Consider the following 11,069-nt stretch of genomic DNA (forward strand, 5'->3'; position numbering starts at 1 on the left):
CCGCGCTCGCTCGCCCTCTCGTTCTTCTCTAGGGCCGCCGGGGCCGGAGGGCGCGCGGGGCCGGAGGGGGAGGGGGAGCGCGGCGCGCGGGGGTCTCCCGGCAGCGGTAGTGGCGGCTCTGCGGGGGGAGGGGCGACGGCAGAGGAGAAGAGCGAGAGCGCCAAGCGCCGCGGGAGCGACGGAGCCGAGAAGAAGAAGGGAGGGAGGGAGGGAGGAGGGGCGCGCGCCGCGAAGGGGGGGCGGCTCTCACCGGCGGACAGCCCCAGGCGCGTGCGCGCACCCCTCCCTCCTCCTTCTCCTCCTCCTCCCATTTCCCCGCCTCTTCTTGGCTGCCCCGCGAGGTGGCGGTGTTTTGTGACGTCGGCGCGTGTTCCCCGCTCTTAAAGGGCCAAGCAGCTATGGGAGCGGAAGGTGGCCGCAGGAGACAGTCTTGACCCCAAAGTGGCGGTCGTGAGGCTCCACGCTGCGATCCTAAAGGCACACCCTCGGTGGAACCTCAATTCTTAGAACTGTCCGTGACCTCCTCCCGCTATGAACCAATGCAATCCTGCGGCCTCCGCAGCTCTCCTCCAAAGGTCCTCTGCAGGCCCCTCCTCGTGACACCCAGTCTGCGGGCACTACATCCAGTAGGGGTTTAATAATAATGTGCTGAGAGTACAGTTCTTGTGAGGTGGGAACGAGCCTTCCCGACATCTCTTCTGGAGGTCCGCCCTCATGCCAGGGTGTCCTTGGGCAAGTGACCCAAGCGGGGTGAGGGGGCGCTGTTATTTCCCCATCTGAGAAATGGGGAAGGGAGATGGGCCCGTTCCTACTTCCTTAAGTACAAAGAGGAAGGAGGGGAGAAGTAAAGACCGAGACTTAAGCTGGGCTCCTGGCTCTTCCCTGCATGATTCGAAGCAAGTGCTCTCGCTATCCCTGGTTACTCGTTCGTAAAATGAAGCGCCATGGTTGGACTTTGACTTCTACAGGTCCTTTCAGCTTGAAGGTTCAGCCAGCAACAGAAGGACTTTTGAGACAATCATGACAGAAGTGGAGACAGTCTTTAGTTCCCTCATTTTAGAATACCCCGTTCTCTTAGAAACGCACTCCCTATGATAACTGCCTAAACATTTGCTAGAAAAGCCAGGCACAATTTGGAGATCTGAAAGATCTTTGTTCCAACTCTGACTCCACCATTTACATTACATTACCTCTCCCTGTGTCATCTGCTTTTGTAAAGGGGGTTAATTATACCCAACACAAGCAATTGTTATGATTAAATGGCACCATCTATGCACAGCGTAGTAATTGGCATGTATTAAATGATCTATAAATGAAAGAACCCATTGTCATCAAGTCCACTAGACACGGTGAACCTGCAGAGTAGAACTGGCCTATAGGATTTCCAAGGCTGTAATCTTTACAGAAGCATACTGCCTCTGTCTTTCTTTCTCCCACTATGAACCAACCCGAACCTGTGGCCTTTGCAGCCCTCCTCCAAAGATCTCCAGTCCTCTGCAGGCCAGCAACAGAGCAGGTTTGAGGCCTTGACCTTTTGGTTAACTGTCAAGTACTTAACCACTGTGTCACCAGGGCTCCAAGCCATAAATATGAGCTTCAAAGAAATAATTTTTTTTAAGGAATAGCTGTATTCCGGACACCATGCCCTTTGGTTTGTTTGTTTAATATACTTAATAGCGTTAGATTTACAGCCCCCACTTGTCTGTCAGTTTTTCCTACTGTGGTGGCTTGAGCATTGCTGTGAGGCTGGAGGCTATGCCACCAGTATTTCAAATACCAGTAAGATCACCCATGGTGGATAGGTTTCAGCGGAGCTTCCAGACTAAGACAGACTCGGAAGAAGGAAGGAACCATCCACTTCTCAAAGGACTGGCCAGTGAAAACCTTATGAATAGCAGTAAAACACTGTCATATATATTACTGGAAAACATTATGAATAGCTCTGAAACGTTGTCCAATATAGTGCCAGAAGATGAGCCCCTCCAGTAGGAAGGCACTCAAAATACGGCTGCCTCCTCAAAGTAGAGTCAACCTTAATGACAAAGATGGAGTAAAGCTTTTGGGACCTTCATATGCTGATGTGGCAGAACTCAAAATGGGAAGAAACAGCTGCAAACATCCATTAATAGTCAGAACATGGAATGTATGAAGTATGAATCTAGAAAAATTAGAAGTTGTCAAAAATGAAATGGAACCCATTTCAATATCCCAGCCTTTGTTGTTGACCTGTCCTTGAGTTGGACCCAACTCATAGTGACCCCTCCTTGGGTTGCCGAGGCAGTATCACTACGGAAGTAGATTGCCCCATCTTCCTTCCGAGGAGTGGCTTTAATGAGCTGAAATGGACCAGTTTTGGCCATTTTGAATCAGACAACCATATTGAGGAGGAATGGCACATTCATTGTCACAAAGAATGTTTTGAGATCTATCTTGAAGTACAATGCTGTCAGTGATAAGATAATACCTGTATGCCTACAAGGAAGAACTCTTAATATTATTGTTCTGGTTACCTAGTGCCGCTCTGACAAGAAAACACCACAAATGGGATGGCCTTAACAAACAGGAGTTTATTCTTACAATTTGGAGGCTTTAAGTCCAAGTTCAAAGTGCCAAGCTCTAGGGGCTGGGTGAAAGCCCCTCAACCTTGGGGTCCAGCTCTGCCTCCTGCTCCTGGCCCACTGGAGCTAATGTCATATTCCAGGATCCCATTCAGGGTATCACATTACAGTTAGTCACCATGTCTCCTGAAGCTCCTCAGGGGTATGTCAGTTTCTCAGACTTTCCTTGTATGTGATGACCTTGACAGTTCTGAGGAGTACTCATCAGGTTTTGGATTTGTCTGATGTTTTCCTCATGATAGAACAGAGTTCAGGGTTTTGGGGAGAAAGATACAGTGTCATTTTCACATATCAAGGGAACATATTAATAACATTATTAATGTTGAGTCACCTGAGTAAGGTAGTGTTTGTCAGATCACCATAAAGTTATTCTTTCCCCTTTCCATACTATACTCTTTGGGAAAAAAAAAAAAAAAGTCACTATGTGCAGTCAACACTTAAGAAATTCCTTCATTTTTTGTTCTCTTAAAGATGACATCTCTGACTTGAGCCCAAACTCCAATGGAATTAGAGTTTCCAAGGGAGAAGGGGTGTCTTAGTCAGAGCAGCCCCTCCCTTGAAAATGATGGCTTGCGACTGGTGCTGGCTCCCTTCCCCCCACCACTCATTTTAAGGACAAGAAAATTGCTGACCTAGAAACGTGGGAGGTGATGTTGACACCTTTAATAACAAAGCTGTGAGTAGACAAATAGGTAGGAAGTTCATCTTCAAAACATTTCACCCACATAAACTTGTAATGGCACCACCCTGACCCAGAGGATGGTGGATCCCTTGGCCTTACTCACTGGGATATACACCTGGCACCCAGACCACAAGCTGCTCTCAAGGCTCAAATCAACTCACAAACTCATATAGTAAGTATCCACTGTGGGCATGGCCCCAAGTCAGGTAGATGGTAAATCCATCTAGAAGCTCACAGACTAGTGTGTTAACAAGCTGTTAACTCAGGTCAGAGGAACTGGGGTTCCACAGGATTGGTCTCATACCTTTTTAATCCTAGCAGGAAAGGCATTGTTTATTAGTAGGCTGCAAATATGTCTTATTCATCTCTATATCCTCAACAATCAGCACACCATCTGACCCAAAGTAAACATTAAGTAATTGTTATCATGGATTCACAGCCAAGGACAGGGAGACGATCAATAACCAAAAAATCTTCCCACCCACCCCTACCGCTGCCTAAGATGATCTCACAGGCACATGGTAGGTGCTTACGAGTATCAATTCCATAAAGACAACAGGTCTTGTTCATAACCACATACCAGCTACCACAATACTTAAAAGTGTGCAAACGTGTTTGTCTAAAGAAGGAATGGCAGAAACATCTTCCTAGAGTTTTCTCATATTGTCTCATGATGACAGGTAGAGATTGACTGTTCTGATTGGTGCCATCTGGTGGTAACTAAAATAGGGCCTACTCGACTCGACGGCATATAACAACAACAACAACATACTGTCTCTAGGAGCTCTGGTAGCATAGTGCCTAAGGGCACTTGACTGCTAACCAGAAGGCTGGTGGTTCAAACCCGCCACCCACTCCTAGGAAGGAAGATGGGGCAATCTACTTCCTAGTGATATTGCCTCAGGGGTCTCTATGAGTCAGGTCTGACTTGAGGGCACATAACAACAACAACAACATACTATCTTGAAAGGAGCTCTGGTAGCCTAATGCCTAAGGCACTTAACTGCTAACCAGAAGGCTGGAGGTTCAAAAACCCACCAGCCACTCCTTGGAAAGAAGGTTGGGCAATCCACTTCCATAGTGATGATGCCTTGGAAACCCAAGGAGGGGTCACTATGAGTCTGGTCCAACTGGATGGCAAATAACAACAACAACAACATACTGTCTTGATAAGGAGGTCTGATGGCATAGTGGATAAGGCATTTGGTTGCTAACCAGAAGGTCAACAGTTTAAACCCACCAGCTTCTCTATGGAAGGAAGATGGGGCAGTCTACTTCCATAAAGATTAACAGCCTTGGAAACCCAGTGGGGGTCGCTAGGAGTTGGAATCGACTCAATAGCAGGGAGGTGTTTTTTTTTTTTTTTTTTTTTTAAATACTGTTTTAAAGGAGTTCTGGTTAAAGCATTCAGCTGCTAACCAAAACGTCCTGGGTTCGAAACCACCAGCAGCTCTGTGGGAGAAAGATGAGACAGTCTGTTTCCGCAAAGATTTACAGCCTTGGAAACCCTATGGCAAAAAAACCAAACTCACTGCTATCAAGTCAGATCCGACTCATAGCGACCCCTTCTTGGGTTTCCAAGGTGGTATCACTATAAAAGTAGATTGCCCAACCTTCCTTCTGAGGAGTGGCTGTTGGGTTTGAACCGTCAACCTTCTGGTCAGCAGTCAAACGCCTTAGGCACTATGGAGCAGGGTCCCATATGGTTGCTATGAGTTGAAATCAATTCAATGGCAGTAGGTTTGGGGTTTTGTTTGTTTTTTAATACTGTCTCTGAACTCCCTGGGTGGTGCAATTATGTGCTGGGCTGCTAACCAAAAGGTTGGAAGTTCAAGCCTACCCAGAGGCACCTTGGAGGAAGGACCTGGCAATCTGCTTCTGAAAAACCAGCCATTGAAAAGCCTATGGAGCACAGTTCTGCTCTGACATGCATGGGGTCACCAGGAGTTGGAATCAACTGATGGCAAGTGAAAAAACACTGTCTCTATGGCATCACCCAACCAGGAAATTCCTTAAGAATCTATTACCTTTCTTCCAGGAAGTGGGAGGAAAGCTATTGCATTGTGGGAAATTGCAGTCAATGTCATCAGACAAATATATGTGAGCTGATGTATGGAAAATGATTTGCTCTGTAAATTTTCACCCAAATCACAATGAAAATTTTTTAAAAATGGGGAAAAAAAAAAGAATCTATTACCTTTCTTCCAAAGAGTAAAGATATGGAAATCTTGATAGGATAAGCAAGAAGGGAGAGTATTTGTATTAGAAAGGTTAATTCTGATCTTACAGAATGACTCTTTTTTTTATTCATTCAACACATGTTAATACCAACTGTAAGACTTGGACATTGCTCTTAAGAAGCCATAATCTTCCTTTAATATAATAATAGCCAACATTTGCTGAGGAGCTCTGGTGGCATAGCACCTAAGGCATTTGACTGCTAACCAGAAAGTTGGTGGTTCCAACTCACCAGCCACTCCATGGAAGCAAGACTGAGCAATCTACTTCCATAAAGATTTACTGCCTCAGAAATCCAATGGGGGTCACTATGAGTCAGAATCAACTAGATGGCAGAGAGTTTTGTGTGTGTGTGTGTGTGTGTATGTGTGTTTATTGACTACACAAAGGCAATTGACTATGGATCATAACAAATAATGGATAACATATCAAAGAACAGGAATTCAAGAACATTTAATTGTGCTCACGCAGAACATGTACAAAGACCAAGAGGCAGTCAAACACAACAAGGGGATACTTGGTGTGCATCAGGTTGTAGTCTTTCACCTTATTAATCTGAGTGCTGAGCAAATAATCCTAGAAGGTGGAGTATATGAAGAAGAATGAGGCATCAGGATTGGAGGAAAACACATTAACAACCTGCAATATGCAGATGACACAACCTTGCTTGCTTTATGTGAAGATAACTTGAAGCACTTACTGATGAGGATTAAAGACTACAGTCTTCACTATGGATTACGCCTCAACATAAAGAAAACAAAAATTTTCACAAGTAGACCAGTAAGCAACACCATGATAAATGGAGAAAAGGGTGAAGTTGTCAAGGATTTAATTTTCCTTAGATCCACAATCAATACCCATGGAAGCAGCACTTAAGAAATCAAATGACATATTGCATTGGGCAAATCAGCTGCAAAAGACCTCTTTAAAGTATTAAAAAGCAAAGATGTTACTTTGAGAATTGAAGTCTTGGTATTTTCAATCATAATGCAAAAGCTGGGCAGTGAATAAGGATGACTGAAGAAGAATTGATGCCTTTGAATTATGGCAAAGAATATTGAATATACCATAGACTGCTGAAAGAATGAAAAAATCTGTCTTGGAAGTATAGCCAGAATGCTCCTTAGGAGCCAGGATGGTGAGACTGTGTCTCACGTACTTTGGACATGTTATAAGGAGGGACAAGTCCCTGGAGAAGGACATCATATTTGATGAAGTAGAGGTCAGCAAAAAAAAAAAAAAAAAAAGGAAGCCCCTCAACAAGATGGCTGTGACAATGGGCTCAAATATACCAATGATTGTGAATATAGCACAGTGTTTCATTCTGTTGTACATAATAGTGCTATGAGTTGAAACTGATACGATGGCACCTAACAACAACAACAAACTAAGGCTTAGAAAGGTTAAGATAGCTTTCCAAGGACATACAACTAGTAAATGGTAGAACCTGGAGTTGAACCTCAACCATTCCATTCTAATATGACTGAGATTAACCACCATGCTGTAATGTTCCCACTCTAATGTGCCCTTAGCATTCTGTGCATATCATAGCACTCCCCACACTGTATTGCAATTATTTGTTTACTTCTTTCTCCCAGCCCTTGAGTTGCTTTTGAGTCATTCATTTCTTCATTGAACAAATATTTATTGCATGCCTGCTATGTTACAGGCCCTGTGCTACATGCCTATGATATAGGAATGAATGAGACAGAAGTGATTAGTAGTAGCTGAGACAGAGACAGACAAAAACAAATAAGAATACAAAATATTGTTGGAAGTTTTTGTGAGTACCAACGAAAGGTGATTAAGGGGCAAGGGTCTACAACTAAAAATGTTAAGGGTGGGATGCAATGTAGATGGAGGAGGGCAGTGGCTGGAGAAACCTCTGTGAGATTATGTTCAAAAGGATGAAAGTGAACCAGACTATGAATTCCTCTCCAAGTTTCTGGCTTGAAATCATTGTGCCTTATTCATGTCTATATCCTTGACACTGAGTTTAGGGCCTGACACTTCTTAGATGTCATTTAAACTCACTAAAACTCACTACCATTGAGTCAATTCTGACTCACAGCGACCTCCATTGGGTTTCCAAGGCTGTAAATCTTTACAGAAGCAGACTGCCTCATCTTTTTTCCAAGGAGAAGCTGGTGGGTTTGAACAATTGACCTTTTGGTTTACAGCCAAACGGCTTAACTACTACACCACCAGAGCTCCATTAGATGTTGTGTAATATGGTGTAAATGATTAACCAATCTCATTTCGGTCTTCCTCAGACTTCAAATGTGCTGCTTCCTACACTCAATCAACTCAAATCCAAATCATTCTTCAAAATTTACTTTAAGCCCTATCTCCTCCAGAAAACCTTCCTTAGCAATAAAAGAGGGCAGGAAGAACAAGGCCCAGGAAAAAAGCAAGATAGATTAGGAAAAGTCCTAAATAATTCAATATAACTGGGGCAGAGTGCTGTGGGAGTGATGAAGGTTAGTGTCAGAATTGGTAAAGAGGTTGTAAGGAAGATATAAGTCTGACCTGTACCTCATAGAAATCAGCCTTTGGCTGCTGATGGTGATGGTGATGGTGATCCCTTCCTTCCCTCCCCACTGAAGTTAGAGGAGGTCAGCGTCCTCAGCCACCAAGGCCTTTTTGCAATTTAACCCACTGCCATCGAGTCAATTCCAACTCATAGAAATTCAATAGGACAGAGTACAACTCCTCCTTTGGGTTTCCAAGGCTGTAAATCTTAATGGAAGTAGGCTGCCTCATCTTTCTCCTGCAGAGAGGCTGGTGGGTTGGAACCACTGACCTTTTTATTAGCAGCCAATTTCTTTAATTTTGCAATTTAGTAAATATTTATTAAATACCTACAATGTGCCATGCATTGGTCCTTATATTCATGGATTCACAGTCAAGGGCAAGAAGATAGATAAAAAAAAAAAAAAAAAAATTGTGACAAGTTCCAAAAGGGAAATGAATGGGTGATGAGATAAAGGGAGAACATATTTTAAATTGCGTGATCAGAGAAGGCCTAATTAAGAAGGGGATATTTATGCTGAGGTTGAAGGACCAAAAGGAGAAAGAGCCAAGAAAGAACATTCTAGGCAGAACAAGCAGCTTGGATCAAGTTCCTGAGTGGGAAAAGAACTTAATGCAACCAAGGAACTAAAAGAAGAGTGATGTTGCTGGAGCTCTGTGAGCAGGGGTTAGAGGAGCAAGGAAAAGGATGGGACAGTGGGTGAAGGACCATATTGATCATGGCCTTAGGGAAGAAGATTGGTTTTTGTTCTACATACAACTAGGAACCACTGAAGAATTTTAAAAGGGAGTGACATAATTTCAGTTTTAGAAGACTCATTCTGGTAGCTATGTGGGAAAATAGAAGCCCTCTTACCAATGTGGTTAAAATACTCAGCTACTAACTTAAGGTCTGTGGTTCAAACCCACCAGAAGCTCCACAGAAGATGTAGCAATCTGCTTTTGTAAAGATTTAGAGACTTGGACATCCCATAGGGCAGTTCTATTCTGTTCCTATAGGGTTGCTATGAGTTGGAATCAACTTGATGGCAGTGGGTTTTTTGTGGAAAAAGGATTAAAGAAGGACAAAAGTAGAGTAGAGAGTTCCTTTAAAAGCTAATGCATAAACTAATCAATGCTGTAAGTCATCAAAATAGTGGTTACCACAGAGGGTTAGTGACGAGGAAAGCTTCTAAAGGTACAAGAAATGTTCTTTTCTGGATGTTATTACATATTTATGTTTGTTTTGTGAATATTCAAGCTTACACTTATGTGAATCTTTATATACTGTACATATATTGAACTTCAGTAAAAATGAAGAAGAAAAAAGTGATTGCACAAACCTGTATTCCTCAAAAATGTCAACATCATAATAGATGAAAAATGGGAGGGCTTAAGAATTGTTCTGGATTAAATCAGACAAAAGAGACATGACAACTAAATTTGATGCATGATCCTACATCAGGAAAAAAAAATTACTGTTACATAAAGGATACCCACTGCCACTGAATTGATTCTATCTCATGGTGACCTCCATTGGGTTTCCAAGGCTGTAAATCTTTATGGAAGTAGATTGCCTTATCTTCCTCTCACAGAGGAGCTGGTGGATTTAAATTGCCAACATTTGGTTTGCAGCCAAATGCCTTGGCCACTACAACACTAGAGCTCCTTTATAGAAAGGATATTATTGGAATAATTGGCAAATTTTGAATATGGACTTTACAAAATAGTATTGCATTGAGATTAAATTTCCTGAATTTACAACTATACTATGATTATGTAAGAGGCAGTATTGTTCTTAGCAGATACATGACCAAGTATTTAGTGTTGTTTGCAATTTATTCTCAAATAGTTCTGCAAAATAATAGCATGTTTCTATGAGGAGAAAGATACAACAAATTTGGCAAAACATTTACACATGATGAATCTAAGTGAAGGATATTTGGACATTCGTTATATCATTTTTACAATGTTTCTGTAGGTTTGAAAATTTTAATAAAAAACTGGAGAAAAGCTATTACAATAACCTAGGCACAAGATGATAGGATTTGGACTAAACATGGCAGTAGAGATTGTTGTTGTTGTTGTTGTTGTTATGTGCCGTCGAGTCGGCCCCGACTCATAGCGACCCCTCCTTGGGTTTCCGAGGCAGTATCACTACGGAAGTAGGATTGCCCAACCTTCCTTCCGAGGAGTGGCTGGTGGGTTTGAACCGCCATCCTTCTGGTTAGCAGTCAAGTGACTTAGCCACTATGCTACCAGAGAGAAGAGTAAATAAATCCAGGATATATTTGGGAGGTAGAATGGAAAAGACTTGGTAATTGGTATGATGTGGTAGCTGAGGAAAAGGGAAGGAAACATAGATCACCCCTACTCTCATCTGGAGCCTGGCATCATCTGACAACTAGGTTAATGAGACACTATTTGGTAAAACTAGGAAGAGGGAGCAGATTTTTTGGGAAAATGTACTGGCACCTCAAACAGCTCCAAAATTGAACATACCGCCTTCATCCCAAATTCTCTTGCTTCTCTAGAGTCCCTCATCTCAAAGAATGTCACCACCATCCACCATATATAAGACAGCTGTATAAGCAGTAATCCTTAACATTACCCACTACACCACTTCTCCACTACACCACTTCTTCATACCCAGCCAGGCACCAAGCTCTGTTGATTCAACCTTCAAAAGGTCTTTGGAATAAACAATTCCATGTGTGCTCATGTTCACTGTCAGCCACACTCATAAACTAAGCTTCTACCATATCTTACTGTTGTTGTTGTTGTTGTTGTTACGTGCCATCGAGTCAGATCCCACTCATAGCAACCCCTCCTTGGGTTTCTGCAGCAGTAAGACTACAGAAGTCGATTGCCCAACGCTCCTTTCGAGGAGTGGCTGGTGGGTTTTAACCGCCAGCCTTCTGGTGAGCAGTCAAGTGCCTTAGGCACAACGCTACCACAGCTCCTCCATCTCTTACTAGGATCATAGTAACAGCTTCTTGGGAGCTCTGGTAGCATAGTGG

This window comes from Orycteropus afer, unplaced genomic scaffold (assembly GCF_000298275.1).
Source record: "Orycteropus afer afer isolate SDZICR_OR568_19922 unplaced genomic scaffold, OryAfe1.0 scaffold00285, whole genome shotgun sequence".
NCBI classification, from domain to species: domain Eukaryota; kingdom Metazoa; phylum Chordata; class Mammalia; order Tubulidentata; family Orycteropodidae; genus Orycteropus; species Orycteropus afer.